Source organism: Nicotiana sylvestris, chromosome 4, assembly GCF_000393655.2.
Source record: "Nicotiana sylvestris chromosome 4, ASM39365v2, whole genome shotgun sequence".
NCBI lineage: Eukaryota > Viridiplantae > Streptophyta > Magnoliopsida > Solanales > Solanaceae > Nicotiana > Nicotiana sylvestris.
The window spans coordinates 5,887,863-5,911,233 of NC_091060.1; the positions used below are offsets into that span (position 1 = coordinate 5,887,863).

Sequence of the window (23,371 nt, forward strand, 5' to 3'; positions counted from 1 at the left end):
TTAAACTTGACATAAGAGACTGTCCAACTATTTCTTTTATAAAGCAAAAGAGAAAAATAAAACCGATGTGATTCATTGTCCCAACTGACAAGTAAAGAAGAAAATAATCAAAAATATTGAAATTTGAAGCAAGAAATTATAGAAATAATAAAAAAATTACTTATTTTGTAGCTGGCATTGTTAGCACCTAATTTTTGACCATACTCAAAATTTTCACCACTTTTAACATTAAAATAATTTTTAAGTTTAATTTTGATATTTTTAGCTTTGTTTCACTTTTTATAAGTTTGTATTTAGAATATTAATTTTGTTTCCATTTCTGTAAGAAAGAGAAAATATACAAAAAAATATTTATTATTAAGCTGATGATTTTATAATTCTTTTAGTATTTGTATCTTGGTATTTTTAATATAGGTAGAGTAGTATTTTATTATCCTTTTAAAAGAAAGTCAAAAACAAGAATGATCACATGTTAAAGATTCCAATTTATCCAAAAAATAACTAACTTTGAACTCACATGCACTAATCTTACTTCACTCACCAATACTAATTTATTTTTTATTATTTGTATTTCTTCCAATCACAACACAATCTACACACAATAGCATAATTCTAGAATATTCCCAACAATGCACTTTCCTGGAAGCTTACCCATAACACCTGTCCTTATCACTCTGGTCGCAATTCTTCTTTGCCAAGAAAATTTCTTTACTATATTTATATATTTGGATCCCTTCCCTTTTAAAAAAAAAATCCTAGTGCTAAAAGAAGAAAAAGTTGCGCAGCAGCGTGAAAAAGGAAAAAACAGAAAAAAACACACACGATAACAGAAAGGGCAACATTTTTCCAATAACAAGCATAGCTCCTCCCTTTCCTCCATGGAAACAAACCAGCTTCACCTCTGTAAAAGACCATTTTCGTCACCTTAAAAGCTTCCAAAATCGTTCTTCCCCAAAGTACCTTGTTCCAGATCTGAAAACACTCTCAATCACCATAAACACACCTGAAAATGCTACCCTAAGCTGCCCAAATCCCAGCTGAAAAACCTCTCAAATATCAGCTGAAAAACCTCTCAAATATCAGCTTCTTTCTCCTCCAAAAACACGACGAAATTAATGCCTAAATTCCAGCAGTTTTCTCCATTTAAACCCAGCTATAAAACAACACAAAAACAGTCCAAAAGAGCTCCAAAAGTCATGAAAACCAGTTGAGATCATCTTAAAAATGCAGCCAAAAATTCAGTCCAAAAAAGCTGCGAAACTGGTGAAAAACAGCCACCTTTTCGCCATGAAAATGCAGCCATGAACTCTCCAAACTACCCTGAAAGTGCTGCCTTGCAAACTTGAACAAAACCAACTGCGAAATAGCTCGAAATCTAGCCACAAACCTCCAGTGAAACGACCTCTTTTACACCTGAAACGGTCGTCCAAATCTGGTCGACTTGGTACCCTCTCCTACCTACCACGAGAAAAGAGGTTGAAGCAACGAATTCTTTTTTTTTATTTTAACCGCCATGTCCGTTTTGCCTGGATTTTGATTCGTGGTCGCAGTCGAGGTCATGGTCAATTAGTTCTGTTCTATTCCGTTCGGGGTCCGCATTTTGGTTCGTTGTTGAGTTTCAAAGCTACAAAGCCACGCTCTTGTATTGAAGGTCGGCTTTTCTATTTTTCGCTTTGTTATGGTGTTTTGTTTATGAATACATGATTCTTGGGTTTTGAGTTATGGAATTCGAGTATTTTTAATGCCTTATTCATTTCGCCTCATTTGTTTGTTCATGAGAGAAACCTTTTCTGTTTGTGTTTTTTGTTAGCTTATATTATTCCATAATCGTTTCATTTCTGGTGAGACACTTTAGTGCTCTTTTATTAACTCATTTTCTAATAATGGGGCATTTGAAGATTTTAGAATTTGCAATGCGTTCATCTTTTTCTTACTCTTGTGCACAGGGTTCTGCCAAAAACTCAACCAAGAGTGTAAATAGAGAGACAACTTTTTAGGTATTGTTCATGTTTGTTATCTCCTAAGCATTTGGTTTTTCAAATTGCTATATTGGCTAATTATGATTTATAACCATATATATACGTGTAATTCGTTTTATATGAGGTTTTATAATTGTTGATTTTGACTTGTTGAAATTGGTTATTGGTGGATTCCTTCTGAGAATAGTGAGATCGCGTTTTAAATCGTCGTGATTGTGTACACGTTCGCGTGACATAATTACGATTTTCAAAAAAAATCGAAGTACGCATTCACGCGACTTTGGCCAAGATTTTCTTAATAATAATAAAGTGTTATTAATTGTGTAGACGTATGCGTGACATGATTCTTGATGCGCCAAACGAAATGAGTACACGTACGCGTGACTCGTTTCGAGATAATTCCATAATAACGAGTAATCAAGTTTTTTTTTAAAACGGTAAAAGAAAAAATACACATAGGTTCTAAAATACGTAATTAAATAATTTAATTAAGCCAGGTATGATTAAAAGTCACCATACTAAAATCACGAAACTCGAAAATACCTAATACCTTCTCCCAGGTTAACAGAATTTCTTACATGGTCTTCTATGTTCGCGGACTTTAAAATAGAGTCAAATTTCCTCGATTTGGGATTTAAAATAAACCAATGACTTGGGACACCATAATTATCACAAGTGGCGACTCTGAAATTAATTAAATAATCTCATTTCGAATAATGTCACTTTAATTAAAAAAACTTCCTATCCCCTCGGGAAAAAGGAAGTATGACAGCTAGGGGTGTTCGTCGGTCGGTATGGTACGATATTTAGACATTTCGGTTCAGTATTTTTTGTATTCGATTTCTCAAAATCCTATACCAATATCGTACCTAATTAAATTCAGTATGGTTCGGTTTTTCTCCTTTCGGTTTTGGTTTATTTGGTTCGGTAACTTCGGTTTATTCTGTTTGAATACTAACTAATACATAGAGTCATACACTCTAATATTCTTAATTAAAGTAGTCAAAAATATAAAACTAAAAATGTTTGTTGACAAAAAATTTGTCCAAAATTAGCAAATATCGACCCAAATAGAGAAAAATGTACATAAAAGAATATTTTATCATTAGAAATGTCTTGTTACTTGTTTAGAGTTAATTGATGAACTTTGAGAATAAAGAAAAGTAAAATTTTAGATTTTTTTTATTTATGTTATAATTGATAATATGTGTTTTGTATAATATAATATATATTTTGGTACGGTATCAGTATTTCGGTATTTTATCTTAAAATACCAAATACCATACCTAATACCAATTTTTTTTAAAACTTAAACTAAATACCATACCAACAACAACAACAACATCCTAGTATAATCCCACAAGTAGGATCTGGGGAGGGCAATATGTACGCAGACCTTACCCCTACCCTGAGGGGCAGAGAGGCTGTTTCCAAGAGACCCTCGGCTCAAGAAAGAAATACCATACCAAATACCAAAATACCGTATACCAAATACCAAAATTTTCGGTTTCGGTATGGTAATTCGGTATTTACCAAATTATGCCCAACCCTAGTGACAGCTTTGGCGACTCTGTTGGGGACAAGAATTCAGAATCTCTGGTTTAGGGTTCAGAATTCGAGCTTGTAATGTATTATGTACTTGGCTTTATTGTTTGTTGATATTATTGTGTTTATCGGCTGAATGTGCTAATTGCCGCTTATTTACCGCTTTGATATTATTTGAAGTGTATTAAACTGTCTTCTTACGCTTCCCTTCTGTGTCTTCTAAAAAATGGTGCACCCATATGCATGGCCCACTTTTCTGTTAGAGTTCGTTTCAAATAGAACTAGGATAGATCAGCCACTAGGCTGGGTAGACTTCCGTGCTCTCGATACGTCGCTCCCATCTCGATTCAAGTTGTTCGCTTGGGTAAGCCATGTCTAATACACACACCCAGGTTTAAACCTAGAATAACATAGCCTCATGTCGGATCCCTAGTAGGAACGTTTGTTTGGATCATGTGCATTTGACTTTGGGGACTCAACACATGATTTGGGTCTGTCTAGGACAGGTGTACCCGAAATAAAAGACCATCCTGATGCATCTTACATGCTATTTGTACCTTTATTTGCTTCGGCTTGCATGTTGTTCGGCTAGGAAAAGAAAATCAAGAGAAAAACCAAGAGTGAGGTAGGAGAGAAATTAAGCCTGGTTCGAAAATCCCGGTATTTGAGAATATCCTGAAACTCTGCCGAAATTTTTCAAAAAAAGAAGAAGAGAAAAATGTTAAAAATTGAAAATGAAAAGAGTCATTTCAAAATGAGTCAATACCACATTTTTCGAGTTATGTCAAAATTGGCCGAATTATGCGGGTCCGATTCACACCGGATGTGAGATACGTAGGCAAACCTCATCGGTTCTGGCCCCCAATTTTCAAAAATCCAAAAAGAAAATCATTTAATTCCTTCTTTAGAAAATCCCGAATAAAAAAATTTTAAAACCAAAAATATTTTCTTTCATTTTAGAAGTCTTTCATTTGAAAAGAAAATCAAATCAAAATCCAAAAAATATTTTCTACCTTTTTAGAAGTCTTTTTCCCAAAAATTTAAAAAAATCAAAAATCCAAAAAAATATTTTCTTTCTTCTTTAGAAGTATTTATTTCAAATATTTTGAAAAAAAAACTAAAATAAAAAATCCAAAAATATTTTCTTTCTTCTTTATAAGTCTTTCTTTCAAAAATTAGAAAAGACAAAGAAAACGCAAAATTAAAAAAAGGTTATTTACTTATTTCTGATCTTTCCGAGCTACGCAAGATCTGATTCATATTCCCACATGATACGTAGGAAACCTACATCAGATTCGATCGTATCATTTAAAAGAGAGAGAGAGAGAGAGAGAAGGAAGAGAAGTGCTTAAAAAAATAAGAGAGTGACCATTCTAAAATGTTGTTTGTTTTGAATTATGAAGAAAGTTTGAGGTGGTCGGTTTGTGGTAAGCTGCAACACATCCATAATTCACAAGGTCTAAGAGAAAAATGTCAATGACAACTGACATTGAAGCTGTTACGAGCGGTCAAGAGATTCGGGGTCAGAGGGTTCAACAAGAGTCAACTGTGGTTGAGGAAAATAGAGTACTGAAGCAGCAAATGACTGAAATGTGTCAAGCATGGGCCAATGGTCAAAGACTACCCCTTTCTATTCATGATTTTCCAGAGTTCACACCTATTTCAACTACTACTGCTCCGGTTTCCTTGTCTGATCAATCCTATCCATCTGGGTTCAGTCTTTATCCAAACTATGCGACTATAGTTGGAACTTCTATTGCGCGCTCCCAAAGTATGCCATTGACAACCAGTCAGACAACCACTGTTGTTATGCCCGTCTTCACCATCCCACAGCCGATAGTTGTGTAGAGGAAAGCACATGAGTCACAATTTGCTACCCAGCAAGAATAGTGCCACTCTCCTGAGTACCACTCCTGCCTATTTGATCTTCCTGCAAAGATTGAGAAGTCTGCCGAAATATGGTATAGGAAGAAATGACCCAAAGAGTAAAAAGCTTAGAACAATAGTTGAAAAACATGCAAGGGTTAGCAGGTCAGAAGAGTATTGCCTTCAAGGATCTATGTATGTTCCCCGATGTTCGTTCGCCATTTGATTTCAAGAATCCCAAATTTGAAAAGTATGATGGACATGGAGACCCCATAGCCTATTTGAAAAGTATTGCAATCAACTAAGAGGTGCGGGAGGAAATGAAGAATTACTAATGGCTTATTTTGAGGAAAGCCTTACGGGGTTAGTCTCTGAATGGTTTATTGATCAAGACACCTCACTGGCATGTCTGGGATGACATGGCCCGGGCCTTTGCCAAGCAATTCCAATATAACATCGACATTGACCTAGATCGCAATTCCCTTTCAAACCTTAAGAAGAAACCAACTGAAAGTTTTAGGGAATATGTCATTAGATGGAGAGAGTAAGCAGCTAGAGTTAAGCCACCCATGGATGAACACGAGCTAATCATTGTCTTCCTTCAGGCTCAAAAGCCAGATTATTTTTAAAATATGATGCCCACAGTGGGCAAATCCTTCTCGGAAGCTATCAAAATTAGGGAAATGGTTGAGATGGCCTTAAGACAGGCAGAATTATAAGTCAAATAGTTCTCAAAGTCGCAACTCAAACTGTCCAAATTGAATCTGATAATTTTAGTGACACGAATGAGAAGGATGAAGAAAGCATGATGATATCAGGGTCGAGAAGAGGTCCCAGGAGAACATCTCGAAGGTATGAGCAGCCTCATTAGGTTTCCGATGATTCCCCTGAGCACTACTATCCACCTCAAAAAGTACAATACTCTGTTGCTCCACCTTAGTATATTGTCCAACCACCAAAACACCCTAGAAGGCGAGCACGAGCATCACAAAATCTCCACCAGCCTCCACAAAATTTTTAAGTGCCCTATAACTTACATCCAAGCCAGGGGTATAAAGGGGAACAAAGGTTGAAAGATAATTTTATACCAATAGGAGAGTCCTATGCAAGCTTGTTTGAGAAATTAAAGCATTATGACATGATTGCACCTATTCCTCCAAATTATATGGACCCAGTGCAAGAAGCTTTATGTTACGCTCCGCAATATTATGTCGATATTACGTCCCACGGTATTAAATTACGATGATGTTGCACCTTGTAATATTGTACGTTGAATTTGTCGTAAGGTAATTAACATCAGTCCAAGGAAAAGATTATTTGAAAATTATAAGGATTATGCTATTTCAAATAAGTGGTGAGTAAATTTGTGAATATGAAAGGGGAAGCAAGTCAAAGAAAATAAATTTTTGTCCAAGTTTGGCATATTGGGATAAAATTTGGGCCAAGCGCTAATACCCAATATTTATGGATTAGTACCATACAAGGTACCATATGACCATGATAGTAGGATATATAAAGTGTATTAAAAATAAGTAGAATTTTAAGTAATTTGAGCCAATTCTTAATTATGCGGGTAATTGGTTAATTATCAGGTAGCGGGATATTATCTAGTAAATTAATTAATTGTTGGATAAAGATCAAAATCCTCCTACCCCCAAAACGTGGCAGCTAACCACCTTATAAAGTAATGACTAAGAGTCATTCCTTGATTAGGTGGCATAATGATTTAATGTGTTAGTTACACATTCCCTTCATTCCCTATATCTTGTAAATAATCACTACAATCTGAATACTATCTATTCTTACAATTAGAATGTCCGCCATGAATTGATAAGTAAAAGGCACTATAAATCAGAAGTTAGCCATTCTTCAAGCTTTCAATAAAACGTCTTTCAACCAAAATCCAACAATTCAAATCAAAGTGGGATTTTGTAATTATAACAGAGTATGGTGCAATCTTTTTCAAGGATATCATACGGATTTTTTCCTACTCCGATCTTGTTGTTACGTGTTGTCGCAATTGACGTGTGTTAGAGGGATTGTCAAGAGAATCAACTCGGGTATGTTAAGGCTATCCCTTCTTTCTTTTGGCATGATCCATACGATGCAAACGAAAAGTGCAAATGCACAACTTCTATAAATGACTCTATTCATAGAAATGTTAGAGATGCTTATGTTCTTGATTCTCCATATGTCTTGCTATTCTATCATATGTTCATGTGTCTCAGAAAAATATGTAAGTTGAAAAAGTTTACTTCATGATATTATTCAAAGGCATAATGGTCTTATGACACTCCAAGAGATTTTATTGACGTACTTCTCATGCATTGCATTCATGTACATTTACCCATGACCAGATGGCGTTATATACATGTGTGTGTGTATATATATTATATGTATATGGAATATAGGAAAAGGTTACGGCGTTATATACGCACCACCACCTGATCAGCTGGTATACGTTGATGATTTGCCCACAGTGGCCGAGATGATATGATGGGATGCCCTCAGAGGCTTGATGATGTTATGAACACATATACCCATGCACGGTACGACATTCATATGCATATTCATGACATTATAAAAATGAAATGATTTACAAAGCTATGCAAACGTACATGTCGAGTCTTTTACTTCATGTCTATTATTTACTGATTTCATTCCTTACATACTCGGAACATTATTTGTACTGACGTCCTTTTTTCCTGGGGACACTGCGTTTCATGCCTGCAGGTCCCGATTGACAGGTCGAGAGCCCTCCAAGTAGGCTATCAGCTCAGTGGAAGATGTTGGTGCGCTACATTTGCTTCAGAGTTGCTTGTTTGGTTAGTATGATTTAGATGTGTTTTCTTAGAGGCTTGTAGACAAATGGTATGTACGCAAAATTTTGTATGGCCTTGTCGGTCTATGTTCAGTGTACGAGTGGTTATGTTAGCCTTATAGGCCCGTATCTTATGTATAAGTTGGTTTCATATGTTGTATTCTACTTATCTCATGGCAGCCTTCCGGCTCAATTATTTATAATAGTATGAAATGAAAATATATGTTATGTTGGTACTCGGTTGAGTAAGGTATCGGGTGCCCGTAATGGCCTATCGGTTTGGGTCGTGACACTTTGACTCTTCTAAAAGTTGCGAATACCATTCCAATGCCCAGGGGCACAATGTTGAAAGTTGTCGGGATTTGAAAAGAGAAATAGAACGGATGATCCAGGAAAAACTGATTGAAATTGGAGAAGGCCCTAGTGATTCTGATGAGCAAATTGGTGGCTAAATGTCAAGCTTTAGCAATTGAAAAGTTATTCCATCCTCTCTAGTAAAGAATCTTGGTATCTTGTTTTGATGTTTTTTTTGTTATCTGGTTGATTTCAGGGTTGTGATCCAGATTTTATCTGTTTTATTAAGTCAAACTCTTCTATCCCTTTATTTTGTTTGTGTGAGTTTTGTCTGTTTGTTCTGTTTCTATTTTCAGTTTCTGGGTTATTTCAAGGTTGTAATTCGGATTTTTAGGTTGTTTTTCTTATTGCCAAACCCTTCCATCCTTTACTCAATGAAATACAATTTGTTCTTTGGTGTCATTCCATACTTAGTTCTTTCGCCGCTATTTCTAGTTACATGACATGCATGCGGAATTTTTGACCAGCTCCTAGAAAACTGATTTAGTTTTGAACTGGATAACTGAGAACAAGACACTTTTGAGGATGAATAAAGAATCGAAACACTTTGGAATTAAGCTCAAGTAAAATTTAAGTGGAACTAGAATAGTCATACCCGTGGAGGTTAAGGATCTTTACCTTTAAAATCATTGTGAAAATCAGATTTGAGAATGTTGAATCATTTGAAGTTCGGTGGAAAGTTCGACATTAAAATATGAAAAGTGTCTTTCGACCACGACACACCAAGAAGATAGACATGTTCATCAATGTTGTGATCGCGAAAGGATACTATGTTTGGCGTTCTCGAGGCTGGGAGGCCCTTTTTCTGCTACCCAAATACTTTATATCCTTTGTTATCCCTTTTGAGCCTGTGTTATTTTCTTTGACCACCCTCTTTTGGAATCAAGTTTAGAATTAAAAGTCCAAAAAAATAAAAAAAATAAAAACAAAAAGAAAAGTCCATACCCCAAGGGTACAAACTAGGGCAACTCTTAGAAAGTTCAAGTGAAAAAAAATAGTCAAAGGTTCATGCCCACAGAAAATAAAGCCTAGGGCAACTTGTTTTGAAAACAAAAGAAAAAAAAAAGAGAAAGAAAAAGAATAAACAAAAAAGAAGAAAGAAAGATGGAAAAAAATAGTTAGGTCAGATGTTTGAACTACGTTTGACCTGATTCCTTAAAAAATGGATATGTAGTCAGCCTTACACGGTTTGGTCCAACCAAATAAGAGACAAAAAACAAAAGAGAAAAAATCCCCAGTATCTGAAACTGGGGCAAAGATTTTATTTCACTTTTGAAAGAGTCGATTCCAAGAGTTGTAAGTCTACAACCCCTCATTTTGAGTCTACTTTGAGCCTTCATGCCGACCCTTCTTTCCAACCCTGTCAAAAAAACCTTCCAAATAAAGACCTCCCGTTATGCCTTCAAAAATGCCAAGAGACGCATGCAATGAGCAGCAGTTGTCATGCATCATAGAACATTGTCAGGTTGCTCACAAAAGAAAAAAGAAGGGCAAAGAAAAAGAAAAAAAAAAGAAAAATGAGAAATAGTGAAAACCCTCACGGGCACTGTAAGGTAACGGTAAGTAGAGATAAATAAATGAGAGAGACTTTTTGGTGAAAATCTCTCGGGGCACCACTAGTCGAAAGTGAGCCGTGAAGCTGATACAAAGAATTGGCATAAACAAGCCTGACTTCAAAGTCATAAGAATGGTAAAAGGGAAGATTCGGTCAGTTTGATAGATCAGGCCGTTAAGTCCAAAATGCATGTCATGATCATTAAGGCTAGTTACCGCAAAGAAAATATCTTCCTTTTTTCCTTCCCGACAAAGGCATTCCTTTTTGTATTGTTTCTTTGCATCATTGTGTCCTTCACTCTAAGTCTGTCCTTATCAAAACAAGCAAGAAAAGATTTCAAAATATGCTACCAGCTTTTCAGTTGCATAAAGTAAACTTGGCTGATACACTCAGTTATTACAGTCAACATGCTTTGAGGATTCATGAAAATGGTTTCCCCTCAAAAGACTCTTGTCAGCCTACTTGGCGCAAGCAAAGATAACTTGTGATTCTCTCTGACAGACAAATTGCTCAAAAAACAAGAAGCCATTCAAGATATCAGAAAAGGTCACCTAAGCAAATATCTCCAGTTGGGATAAGGCTGATTGAGCCACAAATACAAATGGTACTAGGTGTGAAACAATCAGGATTGATGCAGAGCAAAAATCTCTTGAAACCGACTCAAGTTGATTGAGCAAAAGCCAAGTTGCCCAAGACTAAAGACCACAAACCGACCACCACTTTCAAAACTGACAAAATTTCCTTAGTTTGAAACAGGAACAAAGCAGTGTAAGGAAAGTGGTTAAAAAAACAAAAAAAAAAGAAAAAAAAAGAAGATAAGAGAAGAGTCGACAAAGGGAAGTTTTTGAAATCTTTACCTTTATCTGTCTTGCTAGTGTGCATAAATTTTTCCATTGCTCTTCACATTTTTTCCTCCTAGGATAAAAGTCTCAGTCTGATGGATTTTTCTCCCAATAAAAATCTTAGTCTGATGAATCTTTCTCCTAAGATAAAAAACCTAGTCTAATGAACTTTCTCCTAGGATAGACATCTTAGTCTGATGAATCTTTCTCCTAAGATAGAAAACCTAGTATGATGAATTTTCTCCTAGGATAAACGTCTTACTCTGATGAATCTTTCTCCTAAGATAAAATACCCTAGTCTGATAAATTTTCTCCTAGGATAAATAATCTTAGTCTGATGAATCTTTCTCCTAAGATAAGAAACCTAGTCTGATAAATCTTTCTCCTAGGATAAACGTCTTAGTCTGATGAATTTTTCTTCTAAGATAACCAAAAAAACTAGTCTGATGAATTTTTCTCCTAGGATAAACAATCTTAGTCTGATGAATCCTTCTCCTAAGATAAGGAATCTAGTCTAATGAATCTTTCTCCTAGGATAAACATCTTAGTCTGATGAATCTTTCTCCTAAGATAACAAAAAAAAAAGAAAAAAAAACCTAGTCTGATGAGTTTTTCTCCTAGGATAAAAAATCTTAGTCTGATGAATCTTTCTCCTAAGATAACCAAAAAAAAACCTAGTCTGATGAATCTTTCTCCTAGTATAAACGTCTTAGTCTGATGAATCTTTCTCCTAAGATAATAAAATAAGAAGCCCTAGTCTGATGAATTTTTCTCCTAGGATAGAAATCTTAGTCTGATGAATCTTTCTCCTAAGATAAAAAATCTAGTCTGATGAATTTTCTCCTAGGATAGAAGTCTTAGTCTGATGAATCTTTCTCCTAAGATAACAACAAAAAAAATCTAGTCTGATGAATCTTTCTCCTAGGATAAACATCTTAATCTGATGAATCTTTCTCCTAAGATAAGAAAACCTAGTTTGATGAATTGAAAAAAGAAGTCTGGTTTGAAAAAAAAGAATCGTTTGTTCATGTATTCAAAAAATAAGCGTTGGGAAATTTATTTTTATTTTTTTAAAAACAATCAGTCACATGTTAGCGTATGATACATCTTTCCCTAGCTGCTCTCCTAGGATAATTGAAAAAAAAAAAAGAAGTCTGGTTTGAAAAAAAAGAATCGTTTGTTCATGTATTCAAAAAATAAGCGTTGGGAAATTTATTTTTATTTTTTTAAAAACAATCAGTCACATGTTAGCGTATGATACATCTTTCCCTAGCTGCATTTTCCCAACATAAGGTACACCAATCCTTAGTTAAGACATCTTTTTGACAATAAAGGAACACCATAAAAAAGCATCACGATCTTTTTGGGGTACACCACTCCCGGCTTTTATTGCTTTCGATAATGAAGTAGTTTAGAGTTTTTTGTTACAAATAACTCACAAAATTTTTCTAGTGAAAACTAGGGTAGAAAAATTTCGTTCGTTTGTTTGTTTTGGTATCTAAGCAGGTTTTATCTCGAGACACAAGGTTCGAGATGACCAGAAAGAAGTATCAATCCGAAATAATGAGAAGAAAAAGAAAAGAAGTGAATCCAAAATGCAGAAGCAGATGAAAGATGTGAACTGCTCAAGTCATGACTGAAGTCACGAGCACTGCATTCCCCGTTCTTATCAGAAGAAGTCGTAGAAGAATGAACTAGCACCTACAGCTTGCAAGCATCAAGGTTCAAATTAAAAGTCTGCATGAAGAACTATTCAAGACTCAAGATCAAGCTTGAGAAGACTTATAGATAGGAATCTTGTAATTCATAGCTAATAGACTTGTTTAGTTCTTTTAGATTTTGATTTTTGATGTAATAACAGGGTCACGGACCGGAGCCTTGACGAAACCTCACTCGACTCCCCAATTCATCATTCCATCATTCTTCTCGAACTACAGGTGACCTGATACCCTTATAACCAGAGATATATAGGTTGTCTAAAACCAGGACTCGGTTGCAACTTCTTCTTTTATTTTCTTCCTCCTTTGAATAACGATATGGTAAAAAGTTAGTCACACGACTCACTTTGTCTTTTCTTCAAAACTCTTCATGTTTTCAAGCAAAGAGAGGCATACTGTGAGCACCTAATTTTTTACCATACTCAAAAATTTACCACTTTTAACATTTAAATAGTTTTTAAGTTTAATTTTGATATTTTTAGCTTTGCTTCACTTTTTATAAGTTTATATTTTAGAATATTAATTTTGTTTCCATTTGCATAAGAAAGAGAAAATATACAAAAAATATTTATTATTAAGCTGATGATTTTATAATTCTTTTATATTTTTATCTTGGTATTTTTAATATAGGTAGAGTAGTATTTTATTATCCTTTTAAAAGAAAAGTCAAAAACAAGAATGACCACATGTCAAAGATTCCAATTTATCCAAAACAATAGTTAACTTTGGACTCACATGCACTAGTCTTACGTCATTCACCAATACTAATTTATTTTTTATTATTTGCATTTCTTCCAATCACAATATAATCTACACACAATAGCATAATTCTAGAATATTCTGTAACGACCCGACTGGTCGTTTCATGAGTACCGCGTTGTTTCCCCCATTTCTGCTTCTTATTACCCTGTTCAGCGGTATTATTTGTTATCGGGTTGGTTGACTCGGGTTCGGAGAGGTTTTGGTAAGGTTTGAGAGACTTAGTCTCTTTTGAGTAAGCTTAAGTTAGAAAAGTCAACCGAATGTTGACTTATGTCATAAAGGGATCGGATGTGAGTTCAGATGATTCGGATAGCTTCGGGAGGTGTTTTGGGATTTATGAGAATGATCGGAATGTGTTTTGGAGGTCCAGAGTAGATTTAGGCTTTAATTGATGAAATTAGAATTTTGGCGTTTTCCGGTTGGTAGGTGAGATTTTGATATAGGGGTCGGAATGGAATTTCGGGAGTTGTAAGAGGTCCGTTGTGTCATTTGGGATGTGTGTGCAAAATTTCAGGTCATTCGGGTGTTGTTTGGTAGACTTTTTGATCGAAAGCGGAATTTGGGAGTTTTTGAAATTCTTAAGCTTGAATCCGATGCAAATTTGGTGTTTTGATGTTGTTTTGAGCGTTCCCAAGGTTGGAAAAAGTTTGAATGATGTTATGGGATAGGTTGGCATGTTTGGTTGAGGTCCCGAGGGCCTCGGGTGATTTCGGGTGGTTGAACGGATCATTTCAAGATGAAAAAGATTGCATAAAATCTGTTGTGAGTGTTGCACACTTTTGGCCTTCGCGTTCGCGAGTGGGCCCTCGTGTTCGCGAACGGTTAGGATGAGAGGCAGGAGGTTTGGCCTTCTCATTCACGAAGGGTTGAGGTCAGTGAGCTTCGCGTTCGCGGGGTGTGGGGTCACGTTCGCGATGAGTGGGAAGGCCGAGGTTTCGCGTTCGCGTACGGGGTGTCGCATTCGCGATGAAGGAAAAGTGGTCAATGCCAGGTTGTGCTTCGCGAACGCAAGGCGTTGACCGCGTTCGCGAAGAAGAGGTTTTAAGTGTTGGGCAGAATGTTTTAAAAGACCAATTCCGCGATTTTTAGCCTAGGTTCTACCATTTTTGGGCTATTTTAGAGCTTTTTGAAGAGGATTGAAGAGAGAATCAAAGGGGAACACTTGGAGACAAGATTTATGGAATTAATACTCAATCCTAATGTATTTTATACCTAATTAATCATGGAATTTGTAGAATTTAAGCCAAAATATTGAAAAACTAGGGCTTGTAATTGGGGATCAAAAATTAGGGATTTGAGGGGTTATTTGTGATTGGATTTTGGTACTTTTGATACGAATAAACTCGGGGAGTGATAAGGAGTTTATTGATATAATTTTTATTGGATTTCGAGATGTGGGTTCAGGGGCCGGGTTTGGCCAATTTTGGGATTTGTGTTGTAATTTGATTAATTTCAAGTGGGCTTTGTTCCCTTAGTATATTTTGATGGTTGTGTACTGATTTTGGTTAGATTTGGAGCATTCGGAGGCTGATTCGAGAGGCAAAGGCATCGCGGGCTAGAGTTTGGACCGGATAAAAGTGAGTAATGATTGTAAATGTTGTTCTGAGGGTATGAAACCCCGAATTTCACATCGTTGTGTTATTTTGAGGTGACGCACACGCTAGAAGACGGGCGTGGGGTCGTGCACCGTTGGAGATTGTGACTTAGTCCATCCCATATGATTGTTTAACTGCGTATTTGATTGAAAATTATTTGCTATCATCATGTTTTGGGATGAATGCCATATTTGGGCCTCGTGTCAACCGTTTGAACCCTTAGGGGATTTTTACTAATATTCCTCATTGTTTTGACTTCGTAGTTATACTCGGTCATGCTATATTCTACTATTTTCACAATCAGCCATCTTTACTTGTTTTTGTATTTTAAATGATATTTGGGGCTGAGCATCATGTTTTACTGTTGCCCGAGTGGCTTGTGAGATTCTGACTGAGTAAGGCCGAGGGCCTCTGTTGTGAGGATACTTTTGGATTGGGCTGTACGCCGCAACACTGATATACTGATTCATGATTATGAGGTCGAGGGCCTGATTTGTTACACCAAGTGGTGGCTTGTTATAAGACTGAGTGCATGTTTGATTATACCACGAGATGACTTGATATTGCGGTTGGGCCATAAAAGGACCCCTCCCGGAGTCTGTACACCCCCGGTGAGCATGGGTACCCAGTGTGAGATGTGATATAGCCCTAGGGGCTGATGTTGTTCCATGTTATTGCCCGAGGGGCTGGTTCTGTTGGTATTTTGCCCGATGGGCTGATTCATATGTCTATCTTTTCTCCCTGTTTTCATTTACTCGTTTGAACTATTAAAAGACCTTTTTAAGAGGTTTTTGCTGAACTAAGGTGTTTTTATAAGTTTTCACTATTTTATTGCATTGTATTGGCTTTATACCGCCTCTTTGTAGCATGTTGCTGTATTTTATGTGTTTTCTTATCGCTCAGCTTCCTTTACTTTTATTACTCACTGAGTTGGCGTACTAACATTACTCCCTGCACCCTGTGTGCAGATTCAGGAACCTTGGGTCTTGCTAGCAAGGGTTGATTGCTTCCGACAGCCTGTTCAGAGTCCACTAGGTAGCTGCTCAGCGTGCACAGCCCACTGCTTCTCATTCCTTTCTTTATTTTCATTTGTACTGGATTTGTAATAGACTATGTAGACTTTTTCTACTCTTACAAGGATATTTAAATGTTCATGACTGATGATACCCCGATGTCGAGCTGTGTTTATTTCCTCATTTGTTTTGCTTCACTCTATTTTTGGTATTTATCACTTATTAATGACTTAAATTGAATTATTATAACTGTTTAAATGGATTGGGAATTTGTCTCAGCTGGCCTTGTTTCACGATAGGTGCCATCACGACCGGGTCCAGGTTTAGGGTCGTGACAAGTTGGTATCAGAGCCTAGGTTACATAGCTCTCACGAGTCATGAGCGGGTTTAGTAGAGTCTCACGGATCGATACAGAGATGTCTGTATTTATCCTCGGGAGGCTGCAGGACCTTTAGGAAAAACTTCATATTCTTGAAATTCTTGTCGTGCGAATCTGTTGATCTTAGTACTGAACTTCTGTTATTCTATTCTCTCACAGATGGTGAGGACACGAGAGATCGGTCAGGATGGACAACCATCAGTACCACCAGCTGTGGCCACCAGAGGTCGAGGACGCGGTCGAAGCTGTGGTAGGGGCAGGGATTTAGCTCGCACAGCAGCTAGGGCAGTACCTGCAGATCCACCAGCCGCCCCAGTTCAGGATCAGGTCCCAGTTATAGACACTCCAGCAGCACCCGCTCAGGCACCAGTTGTGCCCATTGTGATTCCGGGTCTTTAGGAAGCCTTGGTTCAGATTCTATCAATATGCATTGGCCTAACTCAGGCGGTCTCAGTTATTACAGCCGCAGCTACTTCTCAGGTCGGAGGAGGCACTCAGACTCCCGCCGCTCGCACACCTGAGCAAGTCATGCAGGGACTTCAGACACTGGGGGCACCTCCAGCCTAGCCGGTTGCAGCTGTTCAGGACTATGTAGCTCCTGCTATGCCAAAGGACGAGCAGTGCAAGTTGGAGAGGTTTGGTAGACTTCAGCCTCCGACTTTCAGTGGTGCAAAGTGGTCGGAGCCAACCCTACACCACTACAAAGTGGCAAGAGCGGTCGAAGCAGCTTTTACCCGAGATGGTCGGGATCGAATCTACAGGGAGCTAGAATTGGGAATTGGATTCCTATCTGAACTAGAAATGCGTAGTGCTCTTAATTACACTTCCAATCATAATTGTTGTTTGTTACTTCTACTTTTATACTAAAGAGATACTAAATTAAACTAGGAGTAAATGCTTGTAAGGTTTTCTAAATAGTTAAATAGGCACTAGGGAAGTGACTTTCTCCTGGGTGATACTTGACGGGATCTAAAGCCTAAGGCAAAGCTATTATGTTGGGGATTGTGGTATAGCCAATGCACGGAACTACTCACTGTATACCTCTCGGTAGCTTGAGTGACTTTGCCCTAATTGACTTTCTCAAGACCAATTGGGTGTCGAAATTGTGCAAGCAATATAGGCTCAAGTCAGGTATACTATCTCTAGGTTTAGCCCTTTAATTGGGGCTATCAATCTCTTGAGTACACCCCAATTCCTTGTTGGACTATTTTCCTAGACTCAATCTCTCTTTCTCAAGAAGAACCCAAGTCAAATAGGCACAAATTAGTTTTTGCAACCACCAATTCAACATGGAAAACATAAATTAGTACAAATATCAACTACCCATAAACATCTAAGCCTTAGAACAAAAGACACATTAAATACCCACACTACAGATGAACCTGGTTCATTTATTGAGGAAACCTTAGCAGATTTTCTAATGAAGGTGGGTGCAAGATATAACCCTAAGAAAAGGAGAACTCCGACACCAAAAGTTCCTAGCACTGCAAGAACCTCCAAGAAAAGGAAGGCTGCTTCTCCAACAACTACTGATATTCCTCTACCAAAAGGAAGGGCCACAAGAAGTAAGTTGAAGCAAAGTGAGGATGAGTTGCAAAAAGCTATGGAAGAAAGTAAGAAGAAAAGAATGGACAAAGGGAAAGCTAAGGTGGCAGAGCCTGTTGATGCTATTGATGTGAATGAGATGGACCCGGTCCATCAAGGTGAACATATGATTGTGGATGTGGAGGTTCAGACCCCTAAGCCCAAGAAGACCAAGACTTCCTCAAAGAAGTCTTCATCTGTATCCAAGTCTGTTGAACCCTCCTCTTTGGCTAAACAAACAAGGTCTGCTGTGAAAGCCAAGCAAGTCAAGATCACTGAGGAAGAAGATTGGAGTGGTGAAGAAGAGGGTGAATCTGACAATGAACAAGATAAGCTGGCCAAGTTGGGTAAATAAAGAATCGTGAAGGGTAGACTTTTGAAGGATTTGGAGGAACCAGGGATGGTTCGACTAGTTGATGCTCTAGCTGTTCAGGGCTGGAAAGACATGGTCCTTTAGTTGGATGGCAGGCCGGTGAGAAATGAGATTATTGAGTTCATGGCGAATGCAGAATTCAAGGATGGCAGAGTTACCAGCGAGGTGAAAGGGGTTAAAGTGTCTTTTGATGCAAAAAGACTGGGTGAAATCCTTGGCATTCCTTCTGAAGGATATGGTGACTACGCAAGGCAAGAATGGTCGAGTCTGGACTCCCTTCCTACTGCCTTTGCCATTACTATGAAGTTTTGTGATGTCACAGAAGTGAATGAGGCCAAGGTTGTGTATAAGAGTGAAATAAAGCCATGCCACAAAGTCCTGTTTGAATTTGTCAACAGGTGTTTGTTGCCTAGGCAGGAAAGAAGACACATCGCTAACTGCATGGATCTGGTTTTGATGGAGTGTCTTGAAAGTGGGCGGCAGATCAACTGGCCTGGATTTATGATCAAGACACTTGATAGGGTTATCAATGGTTCCAAGGCCCATGCCACTCCTTATGGTTTTATTATCACTACTGTTCTTGCTTGTTGTAAGGTGCCACTGAAGAAGTGGGAGATGACCACAAACAAAGACCATTTTGGAATCAATACTCTGATTGCTTGTGATTATGAGGTCAATGTCATTCCCAATGAACCTGGTTTATCTAAAAAGACATCTGTCAACAGCAAGGTCAGAGCCTTAGTGAAGCAGAGTGGGGTAAAGGACGCTGAGATAGGTAGGCTGAAGGCTCGCTTGGCAGAGGTGGAATCTGAGAGAGATGCCCTCAGAACTGAGCTCGCTAATGAAAGGGAGAAGAATGATGGAATCCCTAAAGATATGTTGCACCTTATCCAAGCCAATAACCAAGCCCCTAGCTCTTCTAAGCCTTAGTTTTCTAGCCTTTGCCCAGACCTTTCAGTGACCTAGATAAGGGATTTCTTTTGTTTTGATCATGTTTTAACTGTTTTGGTTTCTTTTTGAGGATTGTGGTAGAATCATATTCTCTATCAATGAAGTTTGCTGCTTTTGCTCTTGTTGATATTTTTCCTTAATATTGAATATGTGTAGTTGATTACTGATGATTAATCCATGAATGCATTTGCAGTTGCCCCAGTGGCCATGAGTAATTTTTAATATCTAGGAATCATACTTTGTTTATGCAACTTTTTGATGATTCCAAAAGGGGAAAGAGATATTGTGCCTTATATTCTGAATAGTGATGTTTATAACCTAATGCACCCGGTCCTTGATGATAAGTGAAAAAATTTTAACTTTGCATTGATGTTAAGCTGAGTTCTGACAGGGCCTAAGTGGATGAAAAGCACAGAGTTTGTCATCATCAAAAAGGGGGAATTTGTTGTCTCAAGTAAAGGTTAAGTTTTGAAGATTGACAAAGGAACTCAGACATGAACCAGGTTCATCCTAGTGCACAGATATGGACAGACATAAGCATGTGAGATGCACGTGAAAGAGATAGACTTATCTTGAATGAAGTAATATCTCTTGATCCTGATCGAAATAATTTCATATGGGATAAGGAGAAGGACTCCTTACTCAAAGAGAACACAGTTTAAGAGAAGGATGGAGTTAGAGGTTGAGATCAACTAGAACTCTTCCACCAAGGAAGAGTAGCATCAGAATTCTAGTCAATCTCTATTTTCTAACTCTATAAATATCAGTGTTGTTCTCTTTTACAGGTAACGCACATAAGCAAAAGTTAAACGTGAATTGAGAGCAAAATAGCAAGGCAATTTTGTAAGCAATTTGTGTGTGATTCAAGCGTGCAAACCTGAAGCTACTTGAACCAGATAGAAGAACCAGTTCTAAGTGTCGGTCTTTTATTCTAGTTCAATTGTAGTAGGTGTTTTCATATTGTATCTTTCAGCTTTATCTAGAAGCAATTGTATTAGGTACTCAATGTTTTCAAGTTAGAGTTAACTTGAAGTTGTCACCAGTTGAGGCTGCATGCTACAACGCGATTAGAGTTAGTCCTAGGTTTACAAAAGAGTTTTTGTAAATGCAGTTTTTGGCTCAGTGATTTTAGTGGAGAGTTTGGGAAAATCCTACAGGAAAGTAGGTCGTGATATTTTCACCTTTTGAGCCAGGTATTTTTCACGTAAAATTTCTGTGTTCTTTAATTTCTGTACTTATTATTCCGCAACAGTAGTAGTTGGAACACATAGAAGAACCAGGTCCTTCTATAATCAGGTTAAGTGAAAAATTGGACACCACATAAATCACCCCTCCCCCCACCCCTTGTGTGGTATTGAAGTATAAAACATCATTTTTAAAATAAGATTTAGAGCTCGATTCATTATCGGAGCTTGATAAAATTGGTATGGTTTAACCCGTATCGGAATGAGTGTTCGAATTTCGTGAAAATTTTGCTGTGTTCCGAAAGGCCGGCCCCACGTTGACTTTTGGTTGGTTTTTTAATCTAAAATTTTAAGTCGACATTTTATTATCCGACATTATTTCCGATGAATTTTAGTGAAGTTATACAATTAATTTGGATAGATTTGAGCTGTCCGAAGGTCAATTCAAACAAGGAAACTATTTTGGAATATCGACCTAACTTCAAAAAGATAAATATCTTGGCTAACCTTGTGTGGGGGAATTTTCCCTTAGTCATCGAGTCTTATGTGGAAATTATGTGAATGAAAATCATGTACGCGAGGTGACGAGTACGTACTTGGTTTATATGTGCAAATTATATCTGTTAAAATTTGTATACATCCTTAAGTATTAAATTAAAAAATTGTTGGAACTTATTAAATCCCTTATTTGTCATGCCTCTTTCCTTGTTTGCCAAGGTTGTTTTTATATGATAATTTGGTGTGATTGCCACTTGACGTTTATGTGAATTCTGTGTTTGTTGAGTTGTCATTTAGTGAAAATAATTTTATTATGGATTTTTTATCTGCAAATAATTTATTAAATAATTTTAAAAGGAGGCATTAATCTATTTGCCAAAAAATTAGATTAAAGAAGGCGTTATTTCTTAATGAATTACTTTTCAGTTCTTATTGTTGAAATTGGTATTGAGTTATAAAGGCCGTAAATTATATTGAGGCAAAGTGTTAAATTGTGAATATTATTTTGTTGAGTTTTTCACTCCCGGATATTTTATTAAGATTTTTGTGTGCATTATGGTCGAGCCGTGAGCTTCTTATTGTGGAAAAATAATGTATTGTTGATTTCTGTGGCAAGTTGTAATAATTGAGCACCTGATGTGCAATTTGTGATATGTTGTAATACTTGAGCACTTGATGTGCAATTTGTGATATGTTTTAATATTTGAGCACTTGATGTGCAATTTGTGATATGTTGTGATATGTGAGCACTTGAGGTACAAATTGTATTATGCTATAATATTTGGGCATTTGAGGTGCAATTTGTGAAATATTGTGATATTAATACGCATGTGGTGATATAAGGTCAGGGTGTTGAAACGCATGAGGGTGGCTTGAAACGCGTGGCTAGTGGGGGAACTACTAGAAGTCATGCGCGTGATAAGGGTGGCTAAAATGCGGGATGTTATTTTGGAAAAAATGATTTCTTTAAAATTAAATGTGAAGGCTCCCGCGGTGATATAAAGAAATGAGATATTGTGAACTTATTTATGATTTGGGACTACGAGGCAGTATCTCAGGAGTGCCCCATTAAGATTTCTTTATTTATGTTCTTGTCTTTGGTGATTTGGTTTTATTTAATATGTAAATTCTTGTCTTCTTCCGTGATGTACTAGTTGACTTTATTATTATGTGTTTTGTGCTCCTTGTTACATTGTGTTGGCTTTGACTTTTTAGTACGAGGCTTTGAAGATTATATTTTTGGTTTTTACTGATTTCGATGATTGAGTTGTTTTAAATAAAAGAAATTACTATTATATTTTAAATTAAAAAAGTTTTACATCCAAATCAGCAGCTATCAGGTGCTTCATTTTAATTGAAATGTTATTTTCTTCACCCAAACGATTTCTAAAATAAATTCACTTCTTTGTTAATTTCTTGCTTGATTTAAAAACTGTAAACTTACTTTGTTGGAAATAAATTGATCATGTGGATCTTAGATACATTGATATTATTGGCACGCAAGTTATCCGTATAGTTGTGATAGAAATATGGGCACGAGGTACCGTGAAAATATGAAAGTGGGTTGAGGCCCGTATTTTTATGATTATGAAATGAGGTGTCCCAAGGTGACTTTAATTTGAAGGAATTATATTCCAAAAACTTATATTTGAAAGATTTATACTTGAAGTACTTACATTTGAAAGATGTATATTTGAGGGACTTGATTGATTGGTTGTAATTGTGATCCTTATTCGCTTGAGCAATATATATGGTGTTCTTGTTGCCTTGTTGTTTATATCATTGAATAATTTTTGTTTCCATCATTGCTATTTTTTTCTAATATTATATACTACTACACCGTACAGGTTAATTAATTAGTGAGTGTCTTGGTTGTACCTCGTCACTACTCCACTGAGGTTAGTCTTGATATTTACTGGGTAACGACTGTGATGTACTCATACTACACTTCTGTACATTTTTGTACAGAGCCAGGTATTGGAGATATCGGACTCGAACAGAGTTACAGTGGGATCGCAAAGATTCAAGATAGAGCTGCTTGGTCGTCGCAGTCCCTTGGAGTCTTTACATTTTATCGTACTGTCAATTATTATTCGAGCAGTATTGTATATTTGATTTCCTTGAGATCATTTGATGTATTCAGTTAGAGTTCGTGACTCAGTATTACCAGTTTTGGGAGGTTGTATCATTATTTCCGATTATTTTAAAAAAAATGGCTTGAATTGTTATTATGACCGGCTTACTTAGTCTTAGAGACTAAGTGTCATCACGACGGCTGAGGTGGGATTTTGGTTCGTGACATATAAGGAGAAAACATAGTACTATGAGATTATACTTGACAAGTGATACTAT

At 36.9% G+C, this 23,371-nt stretch overlaps 1 long non-coding RNA gene across 1 annotated transcript; it reads left to right on the forward strand.

The window, feature by feature from the left end:
- Positions 1–761: 761 nt before the first annotated feature.
- LOC104212242 (uncharacterized) lies at positions 762–8,447 on the forward strand. Its single transcript, XR_707310.2, has 3 exons — positions 762–1,651; positions 1,947–1,997; positions 8,124–8,447. It is a non-coding gene; the product is annotated as an uncharacterized lncRNA (long non-coding RNA).
- The last annotated feature ends 14,924 nt before the right edge of the window (positions 8,448–23,371 follow it).